The sequence below is a fragment of the Scardinius erythrophthalmus genome (assembly GCF_964197995.2).
Source record: "Scardinius erythrophthalmus genome assembly, chromosome: 1".
Taxonomy (NCBI): domain Eukaryota; kingdom Metazoa; phylum Chordata; class Actinopteri; order Cypriniformes; family Leuciscidae; genus Scardinius; species Scardinius erythrophthalmus.
Window position 1 is genome coordinate 44,732,752 of NC_138221.1, and position 14,801 is coordinate 44,747,552.

General features: G+C 38.9%; 1 protein-coding gene across 2 annotated transcripts in view; it reads left to right on the plus strand.

The window, feature by feature from the left end:
• Positions 1-14,801, plus strand: part of rarab (retinoic acid receptor, alpha b) — a 117,926-nt gene that overhangs the window by 23,954 nt on the left and 79,171 nt on the right. For both annotated transcript variants that reach the window (XM_081363064.1, XM_081363063.1), the window contains exon 2: positions 10,804-10,877. The gene's annotated coding sequence lies outside the window, so the exon portion shown is untranslated. The remainder of the gene's footprint in view (positions 1-10,803; positions 10,878-14,801) is intronic.

Sequence of the window (14,801 nt, forward strand, 5' to 3'; positions counted from 1 at the left end):
TGTTTTTAATGTGCGATTTAAGGCAGATGTGGCTCAACATCTGTACGGCGCTGACAGTACCTCTGTGTTTCTACAGCTGATAGATCGGTGAATCTGCCAGTGCTGAATGTCTCACAGTGAAATTTACTTCCCAACATTCCCATTCCGACCTGCAGCTGTACACGTTGTACCTGTGGACCTCTCATGATCCTCTTGCCAGATCCTGTTGTTAGAAGTCAGCCAGGGTTATTTGAGAAAAGAAATGTGTTTCTGTGCAGGCTCCTGTTGGGATGATCAAAGGGATCTTCCTCTTCTTTGCAGCCAATGTTAATCACATTTAAAACTCTTTTTCATGATCACCGCAGTGTTAGCACAGCCATACAATGACCTTTGTTCATGGTTTATTGGGTTAGGGTCCATCTAAAGCTGTCTTCTATTCAGTGGTTCAGATTGTGCAAGAACACACAGGATTCAAAATCCCAGTGGAAACACTTCGTCTCAGGGTTTGTGTGTGTGTGTGTGTGTGTGTGTGTGTGTGTGTGTGTGTGTGTGTGTGTGTGTGTGTGTGTGTGTGTGTGTGTGTGTGTGTGTGTGTTTTTGTACCCTGTGGAAATGTCTGTTATGAATAATAGTATTTTCATATGGACACAAGTAATAAGCATAAAGATGAAACAAATTTCTGAAATTAAAATGCAGGGAAAGTAAAATAAACCCAAAAGGGCATGTAGAAAGTATTTTTTTGAGTAAAATACCAAATCAGACTGCCATATCAGCAAAAAGATTTTAAAGCAGAAACTTTGAGAAAACAAGTCTGCTAGATGAACCTCTGTTATTGCCAGCCACATAGAGGCCCTAGACAAAACAAAACTACCTTTAAAGGGACAAATCACCCAAAAAATGAACAATCTTTCATAGTTTCCTCGCCTTCATGATGTTCCAAATTCGTATTCTGGTTATCTATCGTTGGAACACAACGGGAGAATTTTTAAGAATCTCTATTTTTCATACAACAAGAGTGACCTTCAGCTGTCAAGCACAATAAAAAGCATCATAAAAGTAGTCTATATGACTCATGTGCCGTATTCCACGTCTGTATGATTACTTTGTAAGAACAAAATGAAATTTAAGCCATTATTTACTCTCAAATCAAATCATTCATGCACATCATTATGCGGCTCTCAAAACAAATATGCCGTTTATGATGCAGGTTATACATTAACACCGCCAAACATAATTCATTCTCGTGTGTTTTGTTACCAAGCGTCATGGTGCGAAATGTGCACCATATTTAATTTGAGAGCTGCATAATGATTTGCATGAATGATTTGATTTGCGAGTGAAAAATGGCTTTCAGTCTGTTCATCACAAAAAAGAGATTATATAGCTTCAGAGGACTTTGCAATACAGTGCACAAGATATATGGACTATTTTAATGTTGCTTTTATAGTGGGTATTTTTTTTTTTGTCCTTTGAGCAGCTTGACAGTCCTTGGTCACTATGAAATCTCCTTTTGCATTCAGGTTTGAATGATGAATATTTTGAGTTAGCTGTTCCTTTTAAGTGGTGTGACGTTTAAAAAACTCAGTAGGTCAGGGTAGTTATATTTTAAAAGATTTAGCAACAGTATTACTCCTGGTAAAGATTCCAAAAAAACAACAACATTCACTGTCAAGGATGTTGTGTTGTAGCTGTTGTTTTTGTCTCTAAACTACTTCGAAGACTTCTTAACTACCCTCCACGCTAGAAAATGCAGGAACCTGTGTTCTTCACATTTTATGTAACATCTGTTAGTTAACCAGAGCCATTGCACTGGTGTTCCTGTCATCTCAAATGTCTTTAGGGCTTTCTTTGAAAGACGTTCTCATAAAGACCTGAACTGAGTACTCACAAACAAATGAACAATGCTCCTGTCAACACCACCCGCAGACAGAGGCTGATCTATAATCTGGGAAATCTGGTTCCCTGAGCAGGGCAAAAGTTTCCAGTTTTTAATCCCGCTGTAATCCTCACCTTCGCACAATGATAGCGCAAGTCTGAGAGAAGGATTGATGTTACTAGGGGGACAGAAAGGAGGGGAAAGACTGACGAAGGCCTCTCTATTTATGCTCATGGGCCCGGAGGGGGGAAAGTTTCAATTTTTCATGGCACAGCTCACTGCCCCACTTTCCAGAGTTTTTGAAAAAAAAAAAATACAGCTCTGGCTAAAACGATGAGATTAGTTACGCCTCACTCTTCAATGCTCAGGTTTTCTACACACTAACAGAGCTCCTAAAATGAAACACAATCTGGCTGTGATTAACTATTGCAAAGGAAAGGTTTCTGAGCTCTGATGTGTCATAGATCCTAGAAAGGGCCAATAGCACTATTCAGAAAGGATTAGATTTCCAAACAACGTTTGAGGTGGGGATTTCATGTACTGATTCAGTATGGTATTGGGAAAATGAGAATTAGTCTTTTTTACTAAGATTGGAGTGTCTATTCCCTGGATGTGGGCGTTCTGGATAGTCATGTGATCTAGATGCATTTGCCATGAAGTAAACCAGACATATACATGATATAATTTGATATATAAGGGGATAAATTAATGAATACCTGACACTGCTATTACCGCTACTGAGCAGTTTGTATGTTTCCATGCCTTTATTTACACAAAATAGAAATGCAAATTGTAGCCGCTTGGAAAACTGTGACTTTTTATTTAGTCAAAAGACGTTCTATACATTTTGAAGTTAGATTTGCATCTTAATGTTTCCATCTAGAATTTTCCACCCCAAACTTTGCAGAAAAACACAAAGAAACACTTCATCTCCATGAATTTCTTTTTCTTTTTACATCACACAGGATGACAGCAGAACGTGACCTGCTACAAACTTGTTTTACCCATAAAGTTGACAAAAGGCCAAAGTGCACAATGAAGAAGCACAAAGTAGCTCAAACTAGAATTTCTGAAAAAGTTAATTTACACGTAACTTTTGGAGAGGTTGTTTGTGGAAAACAGACTTGCTCAGTTTGGACTGGATTTGTGTTTCACAAAAACTAGTACTCTCCAAATAGAGCTAATCAGTCAAACATTTAGCCTATTTTGTTTACATAAATAGATGTAGACAAAATGTGTAATTGTTACACTGAATGTAAATAAAAGCCTAAAAACAGTCTGTTCATCATACTGTATTAAGCAATAGTCTCTTCAGAAAATTTTGACTAAACCGCTCGATTCATTATGGGTTAGTTTTACGGTCTCTTTATGAACCTTTTGAAGCATCAAAATGATAGTTGCATAGACTGTGAACGAAGGCACAGAAATCGCTCAGATTTCATTAATATCTTCATTTGTGTGCCGAAGATAAACGATTGTCTTATGGGTTTGGAACGACAGTAAATTATGACAGTATTTTCATTTTTGGGTGAACTAACCCTTTAAGTAAATGGATATTATGGATTCTCTCAAATTCACCTGCAGCACCAGGTTGTTTACGATCTTTTCTAAGATGTGGTTTCCTCACCGTTCAGAGACACACAAAACAGAAAGTACAGCAGTGGATCTCAGAAATGCAGTCTAGTATTCAAGCGTACACACAGTACCACGCTTCCTCGGAGCTCAGTCTCCAGAGGCTATTTCTGGGCAGAGAATCGATCTGCATGTAGTGGAGTCTGGGTAGCTGGTCGATAGCATCCTATTAAAGAGATGTACCTGCTCAGGCTGGAGTGCCACTATGTGCGGTCACTGGCTTGAGCCGCACATCTTCTGGTATGTAGAAAAGTCTGTGTGTGTGTGTGTGTGTGTGTGTGTGTGTCTTTTGTGATTTGTGCTTAGTAGGAATTCAATACAGCTACTTACACCATTGACAATTTATTATAGACCACTGAGGCATTTTAGTGATTTGTAGGGACAGACTTTCAAACAATTAAACAAAATTACTGAACTTAGAGTATATCTTGGTTGTAGTTTGTTCTGTTTGGATCATACACACTCTGTTTGTCCTGTGTAAATTTGACCGTCATGTAATCCTAGGATTGTTTAAGTTTGAGGTGTGGCTTGAGTAAAGGGATGCTTCTGATGGAACGCAAAAGGTGTGTTGACCAGAGTTGCTTGCATCACCCTAACTGAGGATGTGTTGAAGGATGTTCAACATTGGACCCCACTGACTTTCATTTTATGGACAGTCACAGAAACATTCTTCAAAATGTCAAGAATTTCATGCCGGTTTGGACATAAGGATGAAAAAATGACAGAATTTTCATTTTTTGGTGAACTATCCCTTTAAAGCTTTGCTCAGAATATTGATTTTATACTATACGTTGGACAGACTCAGTGATCCATGCACACTAACGTTACACCTTCATTTGATCTTTCAAGTGCTTTATGACCCTGATGTTGTAAGATCTGTAGACAACTAACTGCCGCATGCTGTTCCGCAGACGATAAAAGGATAAGCGCTCATCTATCGAATAACCAGCTTTCAACGATCATCCAAAAATGAGGGCGGTTTGGTCTTATCAGTATTCAGAGCATCTGCAACATGCTTCCTTATTTCAAAGCAGATATACATTCACGCTTTATTTCTATATAATAATTTTCCTCATTATTGTGCTACGAAACATGCAGCTTGACTTTTTTACACTTACAGAGACTTTTCCGATACCCTGACATGCTCTCTCATTATGTAGGACTGTATTGTATTGGTCAGCACCACTCCCTCCCCTCTTTCCCGAAACACCTCGCCTGACCCGTTCCTTTAAAAGCAACTATTCAATCTTACGCCTCATTTCCAAATCCGCCTCCCTTCCTAATACATCTTACCGCTGATGGCTGGAGTAAGGGTTCAGACAAAAGCCTGACACAGGCCTATCCTGCATCAGCCTCTGAACCCGGGGGAAACATGTCACTGCGGCACACACTTCAGCAAGTACGTCCATGTCTCAGGCTCAGGGGACTCAAGGACAGTTTGATTTTTATCACTCGATTCCCATCAATCCTCAGCTCCCAAGGACGGAGTGTTCTGAGTGCAGGGGCTTTCCTCCAGGGATCGCCTGTTCCCGTGATTCATCCCCTCTCTCCTCTCATCTCAGCTAAAGCCAGCGCCATGTCGTGTTTAGTCACCCGCTTCGTCCCTGTTGGCCCGGCTGCTGTTACTCACGGCTTATTTTAGGCTACAGTTATGGCTACCACGGGAGGTGTGGCTTGGCCTTTCGCCACAGATGACATAGGTGATGCTCCCTGTCTTCAGATCAGTCTGCCGGTTGGGAATGTGTGTATCTGGAGTGTCTTTCTTGCCCTCTGTCTGTTTAGTTAATAGATTTTGTTAAAAAAAAAATATATATATTGTAATTTTGTAGTACTTTGTACAACTGCAAGCCAGTCATTCGTTGGCAAAAAACAGTGTGGCTCTGTAGCGCTTTCAAATTATTTGTTTGAGCATTCCGACCAGCCCACATAGCAACACTGACTCAACCAATTGCGTGAATTTAGGGCGGGGCTATCTGTCTGACTTGACCAATGACAGACAGCAAACTTGTTCAGGTAACCTGTTTGAAAAGATTTGCTATTTTTGCAGTTCTTGTCAGTGATGCTAGTGATGGAGTTAAACACATTTTAAAGGTGAAGGTAGCTATATCTTTTTTCAATGACAAAATACTTTTTTTGTCCCAGTTTGTCTATGGACTTCTTCAAGCCATTCAGTGTAAAAATTGAGGCTGTTTTGCAATTTCAAAACATTTCTATTTGTTTGAGCTGCCCGACTTGTCAGCTTCAGGCTCAACCAATGGCGTGAGTTTAGGGTGAGACTGCTTGACTGTTGCTGGGTGGAAAAACATGCACACATGGACTCGCTGATTGTCTACGTATTTCCGCTAGGATCTCAGTGCTACGTGAGCTTCCGGTATAATATTCTCCCATAGCAAACTCTAGTAGTAAACGGTAGTAGCAAGCAAAGTCTTTTTGTCATTTTTCTAAGTCCTGTCGGTCACAACTTATGTTATATTATATTATATATTTTTTTTAAAGCAGTGTCTTTGTTTTTTCTTTTTATATATTGCATGCTCAGATATTCATACAACAAAGTATTCTAGGGGTCATAAGTGTTTTGTGAAAATGACCAAAAATGCTGGCAGTGGCTGGCAACTTTTTTATACGCTGGCGGGGAAAGAGTTAAATGCGCATATGTATTCGGGTTTTTTTTTGTGTGCTTTTGAGTTGTATGAATATGGAACTGTTGTTTGTAGATTGTGTGCCTGATATGAAATTTGTTATTAAAACATAACATTGACAGCTTTAGAGGTTTTAGTCTTTCCCCATTCAAGTGCATATTATGAGGCGTAACCAATATGGCTGCCGAGTGCACTGAGTTGCTTTAAAAGGGATCTTGGCAAAATGAGTGTTTTGAAATCTGTTAAGAAGCTTTTTCTTTTCCTTTCTCGTTTTTGTTCCATTTGTTGGTACAGAAAATTACACCCATTTTAAGGTGAGTCAATTGTCTGGATGAAAGATCTCTTGACATTTGAGTTTGGTGGCTGTTTTTCCATTATGTTATATGGATTGGTCCATTTCCCCCTCCTGTGTGTCATTTAGTGAAGGAACCCATCTGCTTGGGATTTTTAGATTGCTATTTTGGACAGGTGTTGACATAAAGAATACACACAACCGAAAGTCACCCTGTTGAAAGATATACACTCTTACTCATGTGACATTTGTATTGCCAGTCTTTTACATATCTGTTTATATATCTCTTTCTTTCTGTGTCCGTTTCTGTCTCTTTTTCTCCACCTCCCTCCTTTCTTTCTTATGCATACAGAAATATACTCCCCCCCCCCCCCCCCCCCCCCAAGACCTCCCAGTCTATCTCAATTGGACCCCCACTATAGAAGATTGTTTTGCAGAGTTCACTGGGGTAGAGGTGCTTCATCTTGTGTCACTAGAGGGTGGTCCTATTTAGATAGGCCAGGTTGAGGGGGGATAAGGGTGACCTTTAGCCTTTACAGGGTCATCATCCATTAGGAAATGATGGGTGGATGTCAGTGGTCATCCTGCTATGACAATTTGTCTTCTAGAATCTTTTTTTTTCTGTCTAATCCACTCCTCCTAAAAACAAATATCTTATGACCCTATTGCTTACCCTTTTACTCATTCAGATTGAAGCCCACACTTCTCTGTTGTCTCCCCTGTTCTCTTTTGTTCTCTCTCTCTCTCTCTCTCTCTCTCTCTCTCTCTCTCTCTCTCTCTCTCTCTGTGCAGACAACTAATAAATTCCAAAGTGTCTGGCAACCTTTGGCATATTATAAAAGATAGTTTTCTCTCAGTTTTATCAGAAATTGTGCCAGTGCTTCTATAAAGACTTGTGACTCCAATGCCTCTCAATCTGTTCAGCCCTGTGGCCTTGCGTAATAATTTATAATGATAGGTGTCGTTTTCGACTGCGTAGCTGCATTATAGTTAATTCCTGGAAAGCCATTTCTGCTGAACAACACTGTCACCATGTAATCTTAAAAACATGAGTGATACTGTCATATACTGAGAGATAAAGACAGCATTGACTAGAAAGCAGATTATCTATGGGTAAAAACAAACCCAATCAACCAATCACAAAAATGACATACTGTATATACATACAGTAATCAAACTCAAAAGGCTGTCAACAACATTTTGACCCTTAAAATCAAAAGGAAATAGGGAGAATTTATATTTTAAATTATAAAAGAATAAAGCCTATATTCAGGGGCATTAAGGTGGTTTTTTTACATTGTGAAATTGTTTTCATGAAAAGTAAGCTTTTTTTCACTCCAATTTTCATAAATTTCAGCTTAATGTTAATTTTTTTCTTAATTTAATGCATAACACTTTGACATTTTGAAAATTTATTATTTATTTATTTTAATTTCTTTCTTTTTTTAAAAAAATCCCGGTTTCATGCTAATATTTGTTGTGTTAGTACCTGTAATGTATCGTCATTTTAACCCTGGATGTCTATTCCAAGGTGACATGCCAAAACAACGAGTGCCAGCTTCTGCATGATAGAGATGTCAGGAAAGCCTGGAAGAGCTCCTGTCTACCAGAGACAGTTGGCTTTTAATATAACAGAAATAGAAGGAATCTGATGTGTTGGGAACAACACTGTGTTTCATTGCGCTATTGCTGTCACCTCTTTAAAATGTCACGCGCTCTGTACACCTAGCACCATCTGAAGGTCGGGACGGGTGAGGAGACCACTGTTGATAGCAGAGCACTTTGACAGAACAGGTGACCTGCTGACAAAGCTTTGTCAGACTGAGTAGATGGCACATGTGGCCTCAGCGCTGCGTGAAGCAACATTTCAAACTGCTCTTGAAGATCCATCACTGGCACCTTGTTTAAGATTTTGAGTTGAAAAGGAGTGGACAGGTAACTTTCAACTAATCCGATTCTTTCGGATTAATGAGGACAGATTTAGCAGACACAGTGCTTGATGATTTCTGCATTTTGTCATTTTATTATTTTCAATAGCAACCCTAAAATCATGGGTTCAGTTTCCAGGGAATGCATGCATTGAAAAAGCAATGTAGCTTGAATGCAGTGTAAGTTTCTTTGGGTAAATGCATCACATGACAATTTTAGAATCATTAGATTTAAATTTGTCTTGAATATGTTTTTTTATTTTAGCATATGAAACCAACTCGAATACAAAGATAACTTTGTTGAAACAATTGTCATTTCTATTTTGCAATTGTTAAGAAATATACACTAAACAAAATTATAAATGCAACACTTTTGTTTTTGCCACAAACTTTTGTTTTGGGTCCGAAAACCAGTCAGTATCTGGTGTGACCACCATTTGCCTCACACAGTGCAACACATCTCCTTCACATAGAGTTGATCAGGTTGTTGATTGTGGCCTGTGGAATGTTGGTCCACTCCTCTTCAATGACTGTGTGAAGTTGCTGGATATTGGCAGGTCCTGGAACACGCTGTCGTATACGCCGGTCCAGAGCATCCCAAACATGCTCAATGGGTGACATGTCCGGTGCTGGCCATGCAAGAACTGGGATGTTTTCAGCTTCCAGGAATTGTGTACAGATCCTTGCAATATGGGGCCGTGCATTATCATGCTGTAACATGAGGTGATGGTCGTGGATGAATGGCACAACAATGGGCCTCAGGATCTCGTCACGGTATCTCTGTGCATTCAAAATGGCGTCAATAAAATGCACCTGTGTTCGTTGTCCATAACAAACGCCTGCCCATACCATAACCCCACCGCCACCATGGGCCACTCCATCCACAACGGTGACATCAGCAAACCGCTCACCCACACGGCGCCATACACGCTGTCTTCCCTGTACAGTGAAAACTGGGATTCATCCGTGAAGAGAACACCTCTCCAAAGGGCCAGACGCCATCAAATGTGAGCATTTGCCCACTCAAGTCGGTTACGATGACGAACTGCAGTCAGGTCGAGACCCTGATGAGGACGACGAGCATGCAGATGAGCTTCCCTGAGATGGTTTCTGACAGTTTGGCCAGAAAAATCTTTGGTTATGCAAACCGAAAAAAGTCTTAAGATCTATGAGTTCAGCTCATGAAAAATGGGGGCAAAAACAAAAGTGTTGTTTATAATTTTGTTCAGTGTACAACAAACAGGGCCCAGGTTACCAAATGACAAACTGCAGTTACCTGTAAACGTACACACGTAAAAAAGGTAGTGTATTTCTGTTTTTTACTCCAAGCTTGCTGGAGTAAGAGAGTAGTCTGACTTCACCTTAACACTCTCAAAGTACACTTAGTGTTGTCAGGGTGGTTGAGGACAATCTCTCTGGCACACACACACACACACACACACACACACACACTACTTTTCCTTCGCTGTCACATTTTTCTTACTAAGCGTTCAAAAACAATAAGCATGAGCACATGATGAGACAGGAAATGTCAGGGATAGAAAAATCACGCTCTTCCATCTCTTGCACTTCTTCTGTTTCCTCCTATATATCTGATATGTAGCTGCAATCCTCCTGATGAGTTTGACCTCTAAAACAAGCTTCAGTAATCCATGAATCAAGACCTTCAAACTGTCTGAAACACATGACTCTTTGTTGTCACCTCGCTTATAAATCACAAAGCCTGTCACCAGATGACAAGAGGGTCTTTTAACTGACTTCACTGGAATATTATTTGACAGGCGCAAGAACCTTTTGAAGTCAATGAATGAATTATTTATTAATGCATCTGATGTTTTACAAGTGTGCTATAGGTTAAAATTAAGGCTGGGGGAAAAACGATAGGCAATGTTTTTTTGCCCCTAAATTTGATTTATTTATTTATTTATTTATTTTTTCTAAATTGTATTATCAGGTTAAAAAAAACAGTGTTGATAATGTTGATAATGCAGTGTTGATTTTAGTTTTAGTTTTGAAAAAAGCAGATTTGCAACAATTCTCTGCAAGCATGTAAAAAGACACACGCTCAGTTATTTCCATTCGACCAAAATCTAAACTATGAACAAGCTAAAAAAATAATTGTGCAAAACAATTAAGTAAAAGTAAGTAAAAAAAAATCACCACTTATAACAGTCTTGAATAACTTTACAGGCTTTACATAATTGTAATATCGTGACACATAATGTATCGATTTGTTAGCTTTGATTTTTTTGTGGCAATATCATTATGGTTGTCATACTTATGTGTCTCATGCTACTTCCCTTTTCACTCTAAGCCTCTTCCTTAAAGAATAAAAAATGAAACATCTTTATCAGTTTCAATTAGTGTGTGGATGACTGATGGGCCAGAGAGTATATCCTCTCATATATGTACCCGGTGCCCTAAATCTCTATATCCCGTTCTCTTTTTCTCTGTCAGGTGTTTCTCTCTGGTGCGGTGCTGTTCCTGTGACTGTCTAAAGAGAGATTTAAGACAGATAAATCCAGCAGCAGGTAACTCTACTCAGTTATTAAAGCTGTTTTATTTGGCCCCTTCTTAAAGAATTCGACAGCAGTAGAAATGGGGAATAAATGAGTTGGCATCAAAAAAGAACAGAGAAAATGGATGCTTGTCATATTTTATTTCCATGTAGCTTCTAATCAGATTGTAGCATCTTAAAGAGCGTTTCGAACGCCAACCAGGATATGAGCTTCATGTGGAGTCTGTTTCCCTCCTCCAAAATCCATCACTATAAATCATGTCACTCCTCGTCACACAGCACAGCTCTGTTAGCACACATGCAGAACGCTAAAATGGATACAGATCTCCCTGAAAATGAATTGAGTTGACTGTAGATGTAGATTTGGGTATGGACAGTTGGGACGTGTCCATGCCACAGTTAAAAGACCAATATATATAAAGTGAATATTGTGTTTGAATTGAAAATTTTTCAAAATGGAAATATTTTATATTTTATTTTGTGTGAGTTGCTTTGTTTACGCTTGAGCTTTATTTTAAGGTGTCCGTATTAGTGTAATTATGAATTTAAGTACTGTGTAATAATAATTAACTTCATGTACTTACTATGGGGTTAGGATTGGGGTATGGTTTAGGGTTAGTTGCATGTAATTGTGCATAATTTATAGTTATTACTACAGTAACTACATGTAAAGTGTTAAAAGCTTTTTAACTTGTGTGTTTTCTGTTGCAATATTTTGCAAAGTGTTGGGCAGCAGTCCAGAGACATTATAAACCAAAAGAAAGCAGGAGTGAGTAATCTAGTCAACCTTATTGGTCCCACTTTATATTAAAGGTCCTGTTGCATGCGATTCCATGTTTCAAACTTTAGTTAGTGTGTAATGTTGCTGTTAGAGCATAAATAATATCTGTAAAATTATAAAGCTCAAAGTTCAATGCCAAGCGAGATATTTTATTTAACAGAAGTTGACTACAAAAAACGGCTCGATTGGACTACACCCCTCTACATCCTGCTTTAGTGACATCACCAGAACCGTTTCTTGACTAACCTCCGCCCACAGGAATGCTCCCTCAACTCTACTGGCTACTTGCGCACTTCTTATAACTTAGCCTACTGTGTTTACTCAGCTCTTACGGTGATTTTCTGAAGTAAAACTGACGCTTCATCTTTTGTGTGATGTACAATAAACTTTATTAAACTCATCAGTACATGTTTGATCATCATTCAGACAGCAGACTTGTAGGCTATTAATAAATAATGGATACATAGCCTACAAGCAGATGACAAATACGTTATAATAACCGTAATTACACTACTAAACCATACCTGTTTCATCTCTATACACTGTAGGCATTATTGTCCGACTCGAAATGAACGCCGTTACTGAGAGTTTCTGATATTATCATCATTCTGTGAGATGAATTTTTCCTGACAGACTGAGCGCGAGCTCATGAAGCTCCGCCCCCTGTGTCGTCCAGCAGCAGCTCATTTGCATTTAAAGGGGACACACTGAAACGGCTCGTTTTTCTGAGCCCCAAAAAATGTCAATTTAAACATGCTGTAAAAAATGATCTGTTGGGTATTTTGAGCTCAAACTTCACATACACACTCTGGGGACATCAGAGACTTATTTTACATCTTGTGAAAAGGGGCATAGAACGGGACCTTTAAGTGACTTTAAGTACTATGTACTTACATTGAAATGAATAATTTGATACAATGGATTTATTGTGTACATACATGTTTTTACATTATATTTTGAAAATACCTACATGTAATTACAGCTGTAATTAATTTATGTAATTACATTTGTAATTACACTGTTGACCCTTCCCTTACACCTTAACCCACCCTTAAACCCACCCATACCACCACACCTGTCCCTAACCTTACCCGTATCACACCTCAATAGCAGCACATGTGTTTTACAATACAACCTGAACACAATTAAGTGCATTGTACTTATTTTTCGATGCAAGTAAATAGCACTTAAAGCCACTTAATACAAAGTGGTACCACTTTATTTATAAAGCACTTTATACAAAACCGATTGTTTCAAAGGAGCTTTACAGTGATCAACAGGAAATAATAATCAATGATGTAAACAAAGTTCAATGGGGCTGTAAAGCAGCTTTAAAAAGACAATAGTTTTATTGTTCAGCTGAGGTCAGTACAGTGTTGATATAGTTCCGTTCAATAGCTGTATAAAGTTCATCAATGATGAAATGAGTTCAATTTAACTATAAAGCAGCTCTGGAGAAAACCGTGATGTCATCTTCTTGCTCAGTTCAGTTCTTATCGGATAGTGTCAGTGCAGCCAAATCAATAATATTGCTGAATATTAAGTAGTTTGTTGTTTAAATATTAATACTAAGTAGTTTGCAGTCTTTTTAGTTCAGGTTTTGTAGCCTCAAGATTTAAGAAATAAAATATACTTTCTTTCTTTTCTGGAACACAAAATAAAATATATATTTTTCATATATTTATCAAGTTTTTTTTTTTTTTTTCTTCTGTACAATGAAAGTCAATGGTGTCAATGTTGTTTTGGTCCCCATTGACACAACCAGTTCTCATGTTCCACAGAAGAAATAAAGGCATTCAGGTTTGGAACAACTTGTGAGGGTGAACTGTTGCTTAAACTTTTTAAATGTGCTTTACTGTACTTTTATTTCTGTACAATGCATTTCACAAGGCGTTTAATTAGTTCTCGATAACAAAAAGCAAACCAGATTCACATCAAAAGGAGCATAAAGACCCCACAATGCCTTGTCGGCTCCTAAAAAAACATTGCCAATTATTTATTGTCTCTTTCGCTCATTAGCATGTAGTTTACATCCTTTATAAGACAAGAAAGCATGTGGTTTCTCCTCTCAAGAGTGGTTCCCCTGCGGATCGGCGGAGGGAACTTGGCGAACGCGCATCACCCCAAACACTTCAATGTTATCTTCTCTACTTCCTCCTCGTTCCCACTGGGACTCTCGTCCTCGCTTTGAAGTTGCTGCACTTGAAAAAGACATCTCATGCATGCTGAGAGGAGTAATATAAAAAATGTTGAGAGGAGATTGGTTTTGGCTGCTCGAGTTTGAGGGATTCGTGGGTCAGACTCAAAAACTGCACGCAGCAGCAAAAGGATGTAATTGTTGTCGCTGCTCAAAATCAAGCGAGTGCCGTTACCAGAAAAAGTTCTAAGCGATGCCAAGAGAACCGCGCTCTGTCTGTGCAATGCAGCACGCTCTCTGTCTCTTCAGGCCCACTCAAAATATCAAGACCTCCCTCTTCATTTGCTTGTGAAAACATCGCTCAGTCTTGTCAGTGTGTGTCCTCTCATGCATACGGTCTGGCAAACAAGTGGATCTCTCTCCCTATAGCTCGATTGCATAAATGCTTTAACGTGCACCCGCTCTGCTCGGTTGCTGCTGGCTTCTTTAAATCAGGCTATTTTAGTTTTGATGTTCATTTGATGTTAATTGAAGCCAAGGGTAATGACAGCGCTGGCAGGCACACTTGTTCTACTTTGCGCCCAGAAAGAATCAAAAAGCAGACTGCAGCTTTCTGCCATTTTCAGTATCTGACACAAGCGATCGTTCTTTCAGACACCAGGGATTTCATCTGGAATAATATGATGATCCTACGGGCTGTCGTAATGAAGGATTGTATGATAGAGGCTTGTTTTGGCACGTAACAGCTGGCTGACATAAATTTAGGAAGCCCGCTCGTGATGCATGTTCAGAGGGAATGTTGATTTGTAGGGATTGTTGAATTTATTGAATTTGGGAACTGAATTTAAAGGTGACATGCTGTTTTATAATGTTGTCATTGTGGTCGACATTCATTCGAGTTTGATATTTGATCAGGCCTCGATGATATTGAGTCATTCCAGTCTTCGTTTTGCTAAGCAAACAGGATATGTACTGTGTATAACAGTGGATAGTGTATTATTGTATATATGTGTAGGGTT